The following is a 14771-nucleotide window of genomic DNA, read 5'->3' as shown; positions in this document are numbered from 1 at the left end:
ATTAGTAAGATCAAATGTCTGGGTTTTCTAATTAAAAGACTAAGTAAGAAAAAAACTGCTGTACTTCCCTTGAGCAGAAATATGAAAATTCTTTATCTAAAGTATATGAAAACCACTATCTACACAGGTATAAAAATAATATAACTATGAAGAATAATGAACAAAACTCATACACAACTATCACAAAGCTAATCTTTTATTAGCCTCAAAGCAAATAAACATTTTTTAATGAAGAAAGAAAAAGATGTCCTAATAGGTCAGATCCATGATTAATGAATCATCATGAAAAAATCTGTTGTTTATTGTGGGCAAAAATTCTATTGCTACATATCATCCCAATAAAGCAATGGTGCAGTCTATAAAAAAGTAGCTGAACTCTCATACTGTTACTCCTGTCCAAAATGGGCAGCTTATCTACTACAACTTAACATTTCCTTATCATTGTCAGTATCATGATCAGGAGGTTGGCCCCACGACCTCATCTCTACACTAGTAGAGACTAAAAGTCCTCAAGTGCATGCTGACAAGACCTGTTCAGTGCTGAACCTGAGAGCTACAAGGTACTTCAACAGGTCACCTATTCTATTCTTTGCTACAGTAACTGCACAAAAATATGGCAAATATTTTTATGATTTTCCTAAGATCTTCAATGACAGATAACTTTGCAACTTCCTAGTATCATTCAGGCCAGCTGAAAGCACTCCCCCGCCTCCCTGCCCCTTCACTCTCCAACGTAAATCTTAACCGCTTTAATTTAAACCCTTATTTACTTCATATGTGCCATGGGTACGAGAAATAGATTCTACCATCCTCTGCAATCCATCTTTTATATATTAGATTACATACTCTCCTCTTCTGCCCAGTCTTCCAAACCTCATACTAATGGACCTACAGGTCTTCTTTTATATGTCCTGTTGTCTTTTTGCAGTTGACTGGTTCACAACCTTACACAAGTGCATCTTCAATCAAGGCTCAAAGCTAAAGAATAACTCTACATTCAAGACACTTCTAGCTCATAAAAAGATAAGAAAATCAAAATTAAAACAAAACCAAAAAACATGGTTTTTTTCAAAGACTATACAAACATGGCATCACTCATTACTTTTGCTTTAGCATCTGATCCTGCCAAGTAACGCTATCTTTTTGAGACTCATTTCTCAGTTTATCAAATTATTTTAACTCTATGGCTGCCCTTCAGTGCACTTTCAATCCCTTCAAGGCATATTGCTGCCTGTGTATTTAATAATATTAATAATAATAATAATAATTTAATAAACTCTGAAACAAAGTAATGAAACACCGAAAGACCACCCAAACCTAATCTCAACATACATCCTGCAAAATCCCATAGGATACATTATTCTGACAGGACCTCATTAACAACCGTTCTCCAGGCAGCTTTATGCCAACAGTTGTGCACCTCTACTACAATACTTTCAACTGGATCATGCACTGCCCTTGTCATAAAAGGTTATGAGACTATTTTGACATGATGCCTTACTGAGACACATAAACTCTAACTCATATCCTTCTAATCTTCTTGATATTTATGAATTGTCTCATTACTTTTTCAGGAACTAAAGGCATTTTAAATGAATCCTGTACCTGCAATTCTCAAGTGCAGATTCACAATCACCTGCACAGATAAGCATACACTAACTAAACGAATCTCATTCAGACTGCTACATTTCTTTTAATCTTAAAATAATTTAAGTAATAAAAAAGATTGGACTTTAACATTTCTACCATCTATTGCAAAGTAGTCGACTAAAAAAGAAAAAGAAAGCATTCATAGCTAAACGGCAGAACAGAGGCCTTTGAGCAGTCCTTGAAAAGCTGAAATGGTGTCATATTAGAAATACACAAAGGATTGTGAACTCCAATAAATTAAAATACACAAACACATTAAGGTACAGCAAAAAAAATGTTGAGGGAAAAACTTGTAAAACAGTAACAAATCCTCTTTTACATACATTGAAGTCAGCAACCTTGCAAGAAAATATAAAGGACAGTCACTATATAAAAGGAGCTGGTAGGAAAAAAAAAAAAAGCAGGCTTTTTTTTTGCATCTGTGTTCACTATGAAAAACCTTCAGAGATTTCCAGGCCAAAATGCCTCTTTATGAAAGAGTCAACGAAGCTCTCTCTTCTGAGGTGTCAGAAGAAGAGGTTAGAGAATAAATGAAATAAGAAGAAACTACGAGTACTGGGTGGTGCTTAGCTTTGGAACTTTGAAGGAAGTTGAGAAAGTTTTAGCTGAAATACTACGATCAGTTGTTACAGGAGAAAGCAGGCACTCAGTGGAGTACCCCAGGAATATCAGTTGGGTCCTCATACATGAGCTTACAAAGATAATGACGAAGATGCTGTCTGAAGGAAGCAAATAGGGGAACCAAATGCAAAGAACTGGAAAAAAAACCTTAAGATGTACTGATTAAATTACAAAATGGTAAATTATAGTGTGAATATTTATGAAGATACATATGGGTAAAAAAATACTCGAGCTTAGTAATCTTTTGTAAGCATACTGAATGCACTCAGGAATGAGATCTCAGAGTTAGTACAGAAAGATCAATGGAAACGTTAACTCAGTATTCAGCAGCCATCCCACAAGATGTTATTTAGCAAAGGACTAGACAGTGTCATTATGCCACTGATTAACTCCACATAAAACAGTATGCAGTTCTTTTACCTCAAGGAGGGCGTTTGAAACAGGAAAGGGTTAGAGAACAGCATCAAGCATTAAAAGGTGGGAAACACAAGGAATCCAGATGGAACAACTAAAATGAGGACTCACGAAGCACAAGGAGCCTGAGGAGCAACATGGGAGAGGGGACACACGGTTAACAGACCTTCTCAACCTCTTTCAATGTAACAACTGTAAGGCATTATATGGAAATAGTATGTATTTTGTTAAAAACAAAGGACATTCTTCTTCAACTAGATGTAGCTAACCCATGCAATCTTTTGGTCAAAGTTACTGTAAGCATGAAAAACTTATGGGGTTTAATAGTGAATGGACATGTGTAGACAGAAAAAAAACCCTGAAAAGCTGCTAAGAACTAAGAGAGACAGCACTTCTGACTCAGGATCTCCCTAGGTAACAAATTACCGCGAAGTTGAGACAGCTGTCTATCTGTTCGTCCTCCAGTAGGGCTCTCTAGACATTTGCTACCTCATCACTGTCAGTTACATTTTAAACACACAGTAATAAAAATTACTTCAAAAGGATATTATGTTTGTCATTTAATTTAAAACACTCTAGCAGCTGACCTAGTTTTATACATGGAAGGAGCAGATTTCTTACACTGCAGTTTAGCTAAATGAGCAAAGTTACTCTGCACAACAAAGACAGATCTCCAGAGTTGCTACCAGAGAAGTACTTTTCGTTTAGGTATGAATGAAACAATCCACTTTGGAAATTTCTGTAAAACAGTTTTGGAGAGACAAAAATCTCAGCTGTCTCTAAAACTTTGCCAGAGGTAACAGATTTTGTCTTGGGCAAACAATCAAAACTCATGTTTCATGGGAAGACTAATTTTTTTATTTCCCCAAAACATAAACACATTGCATTGTTTATTTCTAAATTAAATATAGATTATTTGGAGGAAAAAATCCAACACATCACACCCAGAATAACATCCCAGAAGTCAGATACCACCAAACGTGCATGTCTGACACCAACGCACCAGTATAATGGAATGGTATACAATCCTATTTTTGCATCTGCCTTGAGGACTAAATTCCTTCTCTATATGCATTATTCCTCACCAGAACACCTCAACTAATTTCAGAATAAATCAAAGTATCACACACACTCAGTTTCCAAATACAGTAGCCTACAGTGTCAACCTGGTCGTCTGCAGACCAAGCCATGTACACTATAAGGTCATTCTGGAGAATGAGAGGCATGTGGACATGAGGAAACAACGCAAAGTGACTGAAGAAGGTTTGGAGGCAAAAAAGTCAAGTGGTAGACAAAGTATAGGGAGGGACTAGATGAAAGAGGAGATGACAAGGCAGCTGGAAGCCAAAGCTGGGAGCACCAAGTTATGCTTGCCCTGGCCCATTCCCTTGAGAGAAACAGTGGCCAGGGAAACAAGAAGAGGGAGACAAGGTGGTAGCAGAGGCAGAAATGCTGGATTGTTTCTTGGGTGTACTGTATGTTTGGCCACTCCTATTCAAGCATGCCCTAGATTACATAATCTAAAATTATCTCCATGTGTCATAGTTTAAGAGCTTAAAACCTACAACTTGTCCACGCATGTCTTTGAAATACATCCCCTACCAGCTTTCAGCTTACCAAAAATCAGCCTATGTCAAATTAGTGTGTAACATCAGTAGAGGCTTCTGACCTATGAACCACAACAAACAGCCTTCAACAGTTACACTAAACTGAAAATTTACACTAAGAATGATCATAGCCACATAACTACAGAGATGTACAACACTATCTACCTTTCAGAAACCTCACTAATAGCTAAACTATACCATTTTCCCATCTGCCTTGAGGACTAAATTCCTTGGCTATACATTATTCCTCAGTACAACACCTCAACTAATTGCAAAATAAATCAAATTATCATATATGCTCAACTTTTAAATACAGCCTTTGGACCTATAATTAATACAAGAAACACAGCTACAGAATTATTTCCATATTGTAATTTATTTTTTAAAGCAGCAAAAGGCAGTGAGGCAGAGTACACAGTTGTTCTACATGTCAATTAGCACACAGGAAAACATCCAATTTTCTTTATCTGTATAATGAATTTCATAAATAGATCTAATTATAATTCTACTGCCATCAGTTGTTGACAAAGCTGCTTAATGTTTATAGAAACTGACTGTGTATACAATATGTCACACCATAAACAGTATTATGAAGCTTGTAAAATTCAATTATGAAAGTCTGACATTTGCAAAGAAAAGGATGGCATTCTTTTTAAAACATTCTAGAGAGTCAAATATTTCAATTTCTAATAAAAACTCCTTTAAGATTTTACTACATACAACACAACAGAGCCATCCAGAAAAAAATGTTTTAGGGTATTTTCTATTAAAAAGGCAGATTTGCTACTCCAAAGTTCTTATAATTGTACGTATCAGCCTAATATTGACCTAGAATGGAAGAAACTGGATAGGACAACCAATTGAGACCGACTGAGAAAAATTTCATTTCACATTGTTCACTTCACTTTTTTTTAAATAAGCATAAATGTATAGTGCAAATGCATCACAGAAACTGACGTTCAGAAAATAAACATTGCAAACACAGAAAATTTTCACAGATATTTTGGATTAAAAAGAAATAGTTATACTGAACAGCTCAGGTTTTTACCCTCTTGCAACTTTCTCTGGTTTGTCAAAATCCATAAGTCAAGGCTCGTGTTCCCTTACACGTTCACTACACTTACTTATCACAGATTTCAATAAAATTTAACACTTGTGAGGTCTTCAACTTTGCATTATAAGTTTTTATATTTTAATCTAACAGCAAAATTCTCAGGCTGTGCAGTACAGCATAAAGCGCCCACTAATTCGCACAGGACAAGGATCCACCTCCTGAAGGTTACCCATAGTGTGACATTTAAGACTCAAGTCAAGACTTAGTACAAGGTTCAGATTTCAAACCCAGCTTCATGATAGCAAACGTTAAACTAAGGACCAAGGGTTACATCTACTGTTGTTGCAACAAAAAATTCCAACGAAACTGCTTTAGTTACAGTCCTACAGCTAAATCTTATGGGCAAGGCAAAATTATTTTCTTAAAGATCTATTCTTTTCAAAGAGAGACAGCATCTCAGAGTGGACTAATATGAAATACAAAGTTTTCCCCTTAAAATCAAAAGCTCAACCCGAAACATTTTGGATTGCTAACTACAGAAAGATATCCCAAAGAATTCCAAAACTGAACGCAGTAAGAAATTATTTATGTCTACATTGTAGACCAGCTGCTAGCAAAAAAGCTCAACATTATACTTCAGTGGATACACTACCATAAGCCCTGAACTCCTGTTTCATTGCAAATGCAACAAATCAGCCTTTCAGCTCAGACAAAAACCAGGACCAATGACATCCCACTCTACAGAAAGCCTGTATTTTTTCCACTCAGTGTTGCTTTGCAACAATGGTAAGAAAAATCACGTAGAAGATCTCCTAGAAGTATCAGTTGTGAAGCTATCTGTTCTTAAGTTGGCTTTTTTTTTTTATTTGACTTGTTTCTTTGGGACCTTTGAGGACAGGAAAGGAGAAAAAAATTACAGAATAAAAACTTAAGACACAGAAAGCTAAAAACTTGTCAATGTCTAAGCATGTACTCATACTTGAGATGCTCTCTCAAATTGTTGCATCTTCAAGTGTTAGCCCTTAAAAGACAATAAATATCATAATTGTTGAATGAGACAGGTGCCATGGTGACAGATGATGCAGAGAAGGCAGAGTTGCTGAATGCCTTCTTTGCTTCAGCCTTTACTGCTTGGGCCTGTCCTGGGGAGTCCCATAATTTGTGGGTAACAGAGAAAGTCTGGAGGAAGGCTTTCCCTTGGTTGAAGAAGAACAGGTTAGAGAACAACAAAGTAAACTGGATATCCACAAGACCATGGGGCTTGATGGGATGCACCCTCAAGTGCTGAGGGAACTGGGGGAAGCCATTGCTGGGCCACTCTCCATCATCTTTGAAAGGTCCTGGAGAACAGGTTAGGTGCCCAAGGACTGCAGGGAAGCCAATGTCACTCCAGTTTTCAAAATGGACAAGAAGGAACACTCAGGAAACTACAGGCCAGACAGCCTCACATCCATCCCTGGAAAGATGATGGAACAGCTCACTCTGAGCATCATCTCCAAGCATCTGGAGGAAAAGAAAGTTATCAGAAGTAGTCAACGTGGATTCACCAAGGTGAAGTCATGTCTGACTAATCTGATAGCCTTCTACGATGGCATGACTGGACGGACAGATGAGGGGAGGGCAGTGGATGGTGTCTACCTTGACTTCAGCAAGGCTTTCGTCACCATCTCCCACATCATCCTGATGGGCAAGCTTGCGAAGTGTAGGTCAGATGAAAGGACAGTGGGGTGGATTGAAAACTGGCTGACAGATAGAGCTCAGAGGGTTTTGATTAGTGGCACAGAGTCTAGTCAGAGGTCTGTAACAAGTGGTATTCCCCAGGGGTCAGTACTAAGTCGAGTCCTGTTCAATATATTCATCAATGACCTGGATGAAAGGATAGAATGTACCATCATCAAGATTGCTGATGACACAAACTGGGAGGGGCAGCTGACACACCAGAAGGCTGTGTTGCCATTCAGTGTGACCTGGACAGGCTGGAGAGTTGCGCAGAGAGAAACCTCATGAAATTCAACAAGGGCAAGTGTAGGTGTCCTGGTTCCAGCAGGCATGGGGTTAATTTTCCCAAGGAGCTGGCAGGGGAACCAGGTATTCCATGCCATGTGAGCCATGCCCAGGTTTTAGGGCGGGAAGTTGTGGCTTGCAGCAGGCTGCAGCGGTCCGGGTCTGGTCGGTGAGCAGTGGCACTGTAATCACATTTGTATGTTCCTTTACCTGTGTTATTGTTATTGTTTTCTCTTCCTTTTGCTGTTCTGTTAAACTGCCTTTATCTCAACCCACAAGCTTTTGCCTTTTTGTTCCGATTTTGCCCACAGCTGTAGGAGTGGAGCAAGCGGCAGCATGGTTCTTTGTTCCAGGCTTAGGTCAAACGACAACAGTAGGGTACTACAACTGGAGAGGAATAACCCCATGCATAAGTATAGGTGAGGGGCTGACCTCCTGGAGAGCAGCTCTGTGGAAAGGGACCTGGGAGTCCTGGTGGACAACGGGATGACCATGAGCCAGCAATGTGCCCTGGTGGCCAAGAAGGTAAACGGCATCCTGGGGTGCACCAAGAAGAGTGTGGCCAGCAGGTCAAGGGAGATTAGCCTCCCCCTCTACTTTGCCCTGGTGAGGCCACATCTGGAGATTGTGTCCAATTCTGGGCTCCCCGGTTCAAGAAGGACAGGGAACTGCTGTAGAGGGTCCAGCAACGGGCTACAAAGATGATTAGGGGATTAGAACATCTCTCATATGAAAGGCTGACAGACTTGGGGCTTTTTAGTCCAGAGAAAAGAAGACTGAGGGGGCATCTTATCAATGCTTATAAATACTTCAAGGGAGGATGCCAGGGGGATGGGAACAGTTTTTTTTCAGTGGTGCCCAGTGACAGGACAAGAGGTAACAGGCACAAACTTGAACACAGGAAGTTCCATCTTAACATGAGGAGGAACTTCTTTACTTTGAGGGTGGCAGAGCACTGGCACAGACTGCCCAGAGAGGCTGTGGAGTGTCCCACTCTGGAGACATTCAAAACCTGCTTGGACGCTGTCCTGTGCAACCTGCTGTAGGTGACCCTGCTGTGGCAGGGGGGGTGGTCTAGATGATCTCCAGAGGTCCCTTCCAACCCTGACCATTCTGTGATAATTGCTTTTTGAGGAAGCGTAACTGAAATACTAAATAGTTTGTGAAAACAACGCAAATCTATCAGTTAGGCACCTTTTGGAATGTCTACAATTAGAATTTCTTGTCCAGTTCTCATAAACCTCAGGAAAAAGTCTGTCTGGAGTCCAATGTTACAGTATTTCAAGAAGGACTGCCCATTGCCTCTCACTCTTGGGAACGTTAGTGATACCAATAGGTATGACCTTCAGCCGTTCAGAAGTGATGACAAAGTATTCATGAAAGAGGCAACAGAGATCATTGTAAAGGCTTAGCTCACAACAGATTAATTAACTTTATGGATTTACAGCTCCTGGCATTGAAACATGACCTTTGGCTTCAGTGAAGAAACACTAATGAAGATAACATCTATCCGACAAAGGGGAATATCACTTTATTACACAAGTCTAGTTTTTGACAATGAATTTAATTTCGTTTCAAAAGCAGGCAGAGACACATCTGACATGAGAACAGAGGGTTACATACCCCCAATAGAAACACAGTGAGAAGCCTTAAATGTGCTAGAACTGTGGAAATAGAAAAGCAGCAGAATTACAGGACAACCAAAATGAAAATTAGAAGGACAACCTGAAGGTCTACACGAGTAATAGCAGGGAAGAAAATCTTTATACATCAATAAAACTATGACTTACGATCCCAGAGAAACTTGGAGGAAAAGAACATATGTCAAGAATTCACATAACTACCTCTTTACTTCAGGAAGCACAAAAAGCAGATCCACCGAAATTTCTGGGTATGTGTAAATACAGGGAAAAACAACAAAGGCAATATCATAATAGATGCGGACACCAATTATACTCCCGGGGGGAAACCTGGACAGTGTGAAAAGTGACCACAGAGCTCTGGGGGCATCCGTCAGGGGCCTAGCTGGTGTCCTCCTCAATCCTGTGAGGGAATCCAGTGAGGGAAAACGGTGTGAGGAGGTCACTGACAATACAGATCAATAAGTAGCTGCAGAGCTGGTTTTGGCAACAGGGTTTTGAGTTCTATAACCATGGGACCCTGTTTGCAGGCCACCATCTGCTTGGGAGATCAGACACACATTAGTAAGCAGGGTAAAACAATTTTTGCTAATAAGATGGCTGAGCTCATTAGGAGGTCTTTAAACTAGGAATGACAGGGGAGGGAGAGGGTGACCCACAGTCCTGAGGGAGCAATGGATGAGATTGCTGAGAAAAGGGCATGAGGTGGCATGATGGGAAGGGACTGCAAAGTCAACAAAATGGGGCTTGAGGGGGCCATCTTCAGCATGTGCATGTGGGCTAGGAGGTTCCTACAAGGCACCACTGGAAAAATCCCCCCAAATCCTCTCTAGGAACTCTACATGCTGGGGTGCCATGCTTAGGTGCCTGTACACTACTGCATGCATCATGGGGAATAAATGATGAGTTAGAGATGAGTGTGCAGTTGCAGGGCTATGGTCTTGTCAGGATCATGGAGGCATGGCGGGATGGCTCCTATGACTGGAGTGTTACAGTGGAGAGATAAAGGCTCTCGGGGAAAGACAGGCCAGGAAGATGCAGAGGGGAAGTTGCCCTTTATGTGAGAGAGCAGCTGGAATGCATGGGGCTCTGCCTGGGGATGGATGAGGAGCTGATGGAGAATCTATAGGTTAGGATTAAAGAGAGGACAGGCAAAGTCCCAGGAAAGCCAAGAAGCTTGGCTATAGAGTTGTTGTAATTTTCTGTATTATAACCTCATTAGAGTATCACAACACTTGATTTCAGTAAATTTTAAAATGGAAAAAGAGAGGGGAGTATCAGGGCGTTTTGGGGTTTTTTTTTGAATGAAGCAACAATCCTCCTCTGAGAAAATATGCAAGTCTTCAGCACATGGTAATGCTTCAGACAGAAAAAACATTTCTTCCTTGGTTTGCTCTAGAATCTTTTTTTTTTTGTAAATATCAGCACTAAATTATAAAGCCGTCAATGCATATAGTGATCTATTAGACATTTCCCAATGTTTATGATAGCAGTTTTTCAAATAATTTCCCAGAACTGCATTTCTCCTTTCATCTACATATTTTTAAGAATTTTCAATAAGAGAGGTAATTTCTGAATATTTTGCTGTCTCCGCATTTGTTTATCAATAACAAACCTCTCATTTAGTCACTTCCTTATTTGTTTCAACTCTGGAGACACACATTTTCACAGAGCATTATTACATTCTGCCTACAAACAAATATTCCTTTATATTATTTGTTTGCATAATTCTACTGAATACATTCTTTATACACATGAATGAGATGACCAGGGCTCTCAAATAGGTCTTCTAAAAACATTTTTTTAAAGCAATAAAATATTTTTATATTAAAGAATCCTAAAGCTTGATTTAAATATGCTTCTACAGACTGTTAAGTGGAGGGAATGCTAGTGGGATCCCTGCATGATCTCTCCTTTAAGTGAATTTTGGACTGAACATTTCTTAAATTAAAGCAAATAATTTTAAAACCTAGCTATGACAGAAAAAAAGACTACCCTTACAGTGATATATCAAACCAATATAACTATGCGTACTCAGGGTAATTGATTCCCAATACTGAAGAATATGTTAACACAATTTACAGTGAATTCTTGAGAAAAATTTGTTGTCCTCTGCTTTTGGAGGCAACCCTCTAATTTCTCTGTTTCTTATAGGAAGCATTTCCTCATAATTTCTTCAATTTTCCAAGTCTTCATCACTGAATAGGAAAGTCACAGCTTGTAGACTTTGCTTTATAATTGATTTTTCTATATTACCCATTTCACTGATTTTGTGACTTTCCTGACTCATGTTATCTGCTTAAATTCAGTATTTCACATAAAGCTAGGCACATCTGAATACCATGATTATGAAAATTATTTCCTCATACAATAGTTCTTATTGATCCCAAGAAAACCAGCAGTGACACAACTTTTACCCAGTGACACGACTTTTGAAGCATTGTTTCCCATGCTCAGCCTGGTTTCACTTCCCTAAGACTACACTAGTCTAGACTAGACTAGAATATTTCAGTTGGAAGGAATCTTCAACAATCACCTGGTCCAACTGCCTCACCAATTCAGGGCTGACCAAAGGTGAAAGCATGTTTTAAGAGGCATTTGGACAATGCCCTTAATACACTGAGGCATCACTGCACAGGGCACCAACCACCTCTCTGGGAAGCCTGTTCCAGAGAGCAGGCCTCTTGGTAAAGAAATGTTTCCTAACATTCAGTCTAAACCTCCCCTGAGGCAGCTTTGTGCTGCTCCCATGTCACTGTCACTGGATCCCAGGGAGAAGAGATCAGCACCTCCCTCTCCACTTCTCCTCCTCAGGAAGCTGTGGAGAGCAACGAGGTCACCCCTCAGACTCCTTTTCTCCAAACCAGACAAGCCCAAAATCCTCAGCAGCTCCTCACAGGACATGCCTTCCAATCTTTCCACCAGCTTTCATGCCCTCCTCTGGACACATTCAAGGACCTTCACAGCCTTCTTGAACTGCGGAGCCCAGAACTGTACACAATACTCAAGGTATTTGACTACCATTGAATACCACACCAATGCTAAATACAGTGGGATAATCCCCTCTTTTGACCAGCTGCCTGTGCTGGGTTTGATGCACCCCAGGAAGGGTTTTGCCCTCTCGGCTGCCAGGGCACACTGCTGACTCCTATTGAGCCTTCTGCTGACCAGCACCCCCAGATCCCTTTCTGCAGGGCTGCTCCACAGCCACTCCTCTCCCAATTTATACTTGTGCCCAGAAGTCAGGAGACTTTAAAAATAATTTATACCGATCTACAAAGTACTTTTTATGCAAACTGCTGCAACTAAACTAGGATGGCTTTGATTGTTAGTTCTGTCTCAGGACGGAAACTAGGAAATTTACTGAATGTCCAGCCTTATCATCGCTCTTCAAATGAAGGGATGCAAATGCAGTGCTCTTAATTAACATGGTTTTCACAAGACCAAAGTCACAAAGACAGAGAGAAAGAAGACAGGATTTTGGCTTTTAATCTCTAAGGTCTTTTTCCCTTTTATGTCTTGCAAAAGGCTTACATGAATGTCTTTCTCAAACAAATAACATCACCCACTCCCTCCTCCACTCAGCTTATTTCAGAGAAGAGGATAAGAAGTTTTTCCCAAACCTTATCTAACGAAGTAATGACTACAAATAACAAATAGACTTCTAATGGGAAAAAACTATTTGTATATACTTACAGATCTCAAATTTACAGAAGAACAGACCTAAACTTCTGAGTTAAGAATTAGTTCAGTAAAGTTATCTGCTTAATGCTAACATAAATAACATAGCATAAAAATAAAAATTAAAGTGCAGTCTTTTGAACTGCCGCCAGATGTTTGAGCTAGTAAGCACCACCAGTAAATTCTCAAGATTTACGAGTGCTGGTCTGTGGGGATTGAGGAGAGCACATCCTGAGTCTGCATGTCCACGCTGAGTGGAAACAATATGCCCATACTGGTCCCACACTCCACAAGAAGTCAGTAGGTTCTCTTGGCTCTACACTACCTGGGCTTTCCTACTCTAGAAGCTTTATTTTACACAAAAGAAACAACTCTAGCCCTTGCAAGCACTGGTAGTGTCTGAGTTGAAATGCTTACAATGGGGTATTAATTTGAAATCCACCCAGTCTGCTGACATCTGTGAATAAGACAGACCAGTTCAGTCAGTGTTACTTGTTTTGTCTTAACAATGTGAGAATTTCAGTCAAAAATAAACTCAAAAAAATACCCCACTAGGAGTTTCCCTGATCTCAGCAATAACTAAAGGCAACACATGCCACCAGGAAATGCAGTAGTATAATCACAATTTTACAGGCATCTCAGAATGAATGCACCAACCAACTAATAAAAGTATTTTCTGGCTACTCAGCTATTACAAAGAATAGTAGGACAATAATTTGATTTAATGAAAGCTTTTTCAACAGCTTCCTTATTTATCATAGATATAGCTTATGCTGTCACGCAACTTCAGTATGTACCACAGAAGTCACATCAATTCTGAAGTATTAAATCACAAGCGTTGCAGGGATCGGAAAACATTCTTCCAGCAGATGCAATGCTGTATAATGCATCAGGTATACTGTTAATATTTCTAGTCTCCTCTAAATCACAACATTGTCAGGTAACACAAACCAACCTAGGGAAATCTGATACAATATTTTTTTATGCTGCCATAGGAGCATAAAATGAAATTATGAAATTAAATACTTAGAATCAATGTATTTTTCCTTTACTATTTATTTCATATCCATTCTGTAACATAAGAATGTTGCTACATAGTCAATCAGTATTTAATTAGTAACTAGAAAACAACAGACACCTGTAACAGAAACAGGTGTCTTTGTTTTGTTACACAAAACCTGTAAATTTTGCTAAAGATTATACTGTATTAAAATCCAGTATGAACCTCCCAAAGCTACACTGGCTCTATTCCAACTGGTAACATTAAACTGATATAAAAGCAACTATTTCATATTTAAACCACCAAAATTTAACACCAAAATCAGCTACAAAAATAGATACTATATTTGTAAGAATTAATGTTTTTCAATATTTTTTTAAATGTAAGGAAGAGAGCCAATTATTGTTTATGATTTCAAGTACTCATCATTTCCTTATTTAAGATTTTTTTTATATAGTGATAACTGGTGTTTAATCAAAAAAAAAAAAAAATCAAGGATGAAAACATTAGAAGCCCCCACAGACACACGCTGAACTACACTTAATAAAGATGCACAGCTCTGCAGAAACAAAAATAAGTGTGAAAATAGCAAATTTAAGTGGAAGCAGTTACTGATCCAATCAAATGAGACTCAAATTGTAATGAGATATCACACGATACCTACAATTGTTCTACAGTTTCCATTTTGTGTTCTTTACCCATTATTTACAAAATCTTTTTAGAAGCTTTGTGACTTCTTCATTAGCCAAACAACATCTTTAACAACTGACATAAATTTTGGTTTGATATGTTTTCCTGCAGCAACAACATTAACATGCCGCACTCTATTTACCACGTAACTCAGCATCACTGATGTTAGCACAGCATTGTAGGCTCAGAGCTGTACACAATCTGTAAGTGTTATTTTGGACCACTGTTGTAAGAAGTGTACACCATTTTTTCTCAGTGTCACACATCCAAAAGATTTCAGAGGGCTGTCCGTTTAATTATGGAAAAAACAATCTAATCAGTTTTTGTCTTATATTTTGCCTGCCTTAATGCCCCAATTATGCACAGGAACATGCTGTGCATTCCCAGTACACACCTACATACCTCCCCCC

The 14771-nt window shown here is 39.2% G+C and overlaps 1 protein-coding gene across 1 annotated transcript in view; it reads right to left on the bottom strand.

Annotated features, from left to right (window-relative positions):
• Positions 1-14771, bottom strand: part of FER (fer (fps/fes related) tyrosine kinase) — a 164170-nt gene that overhangs the window by 133933 nt on the left and 15466 nt on the right. The gene's annotated exons all lie outside the window — the stretch shown is intronic.

Source organism: Charadrius vociferus, unplaced genomic scaffold (genome assembly GCF_000708025.1).
Source record: "Charadrius vociferus isolate BGI_N301 unplaced genomic scaffold, ASM70802v2 scaffold272, whole genome shotgun sequence".
Taxonomy (NCBI): domain Eukaryota; kingdom Metazoa; phylum Chordata; class Aves; order Charadriiformes; family Charadriidae; genus Charadrius; species Charadrius vociferus.
Note: the sequence above shows the minus strand (reverse complement) of the source record. Positions and strands in the feature narration are given on the sequence as shown.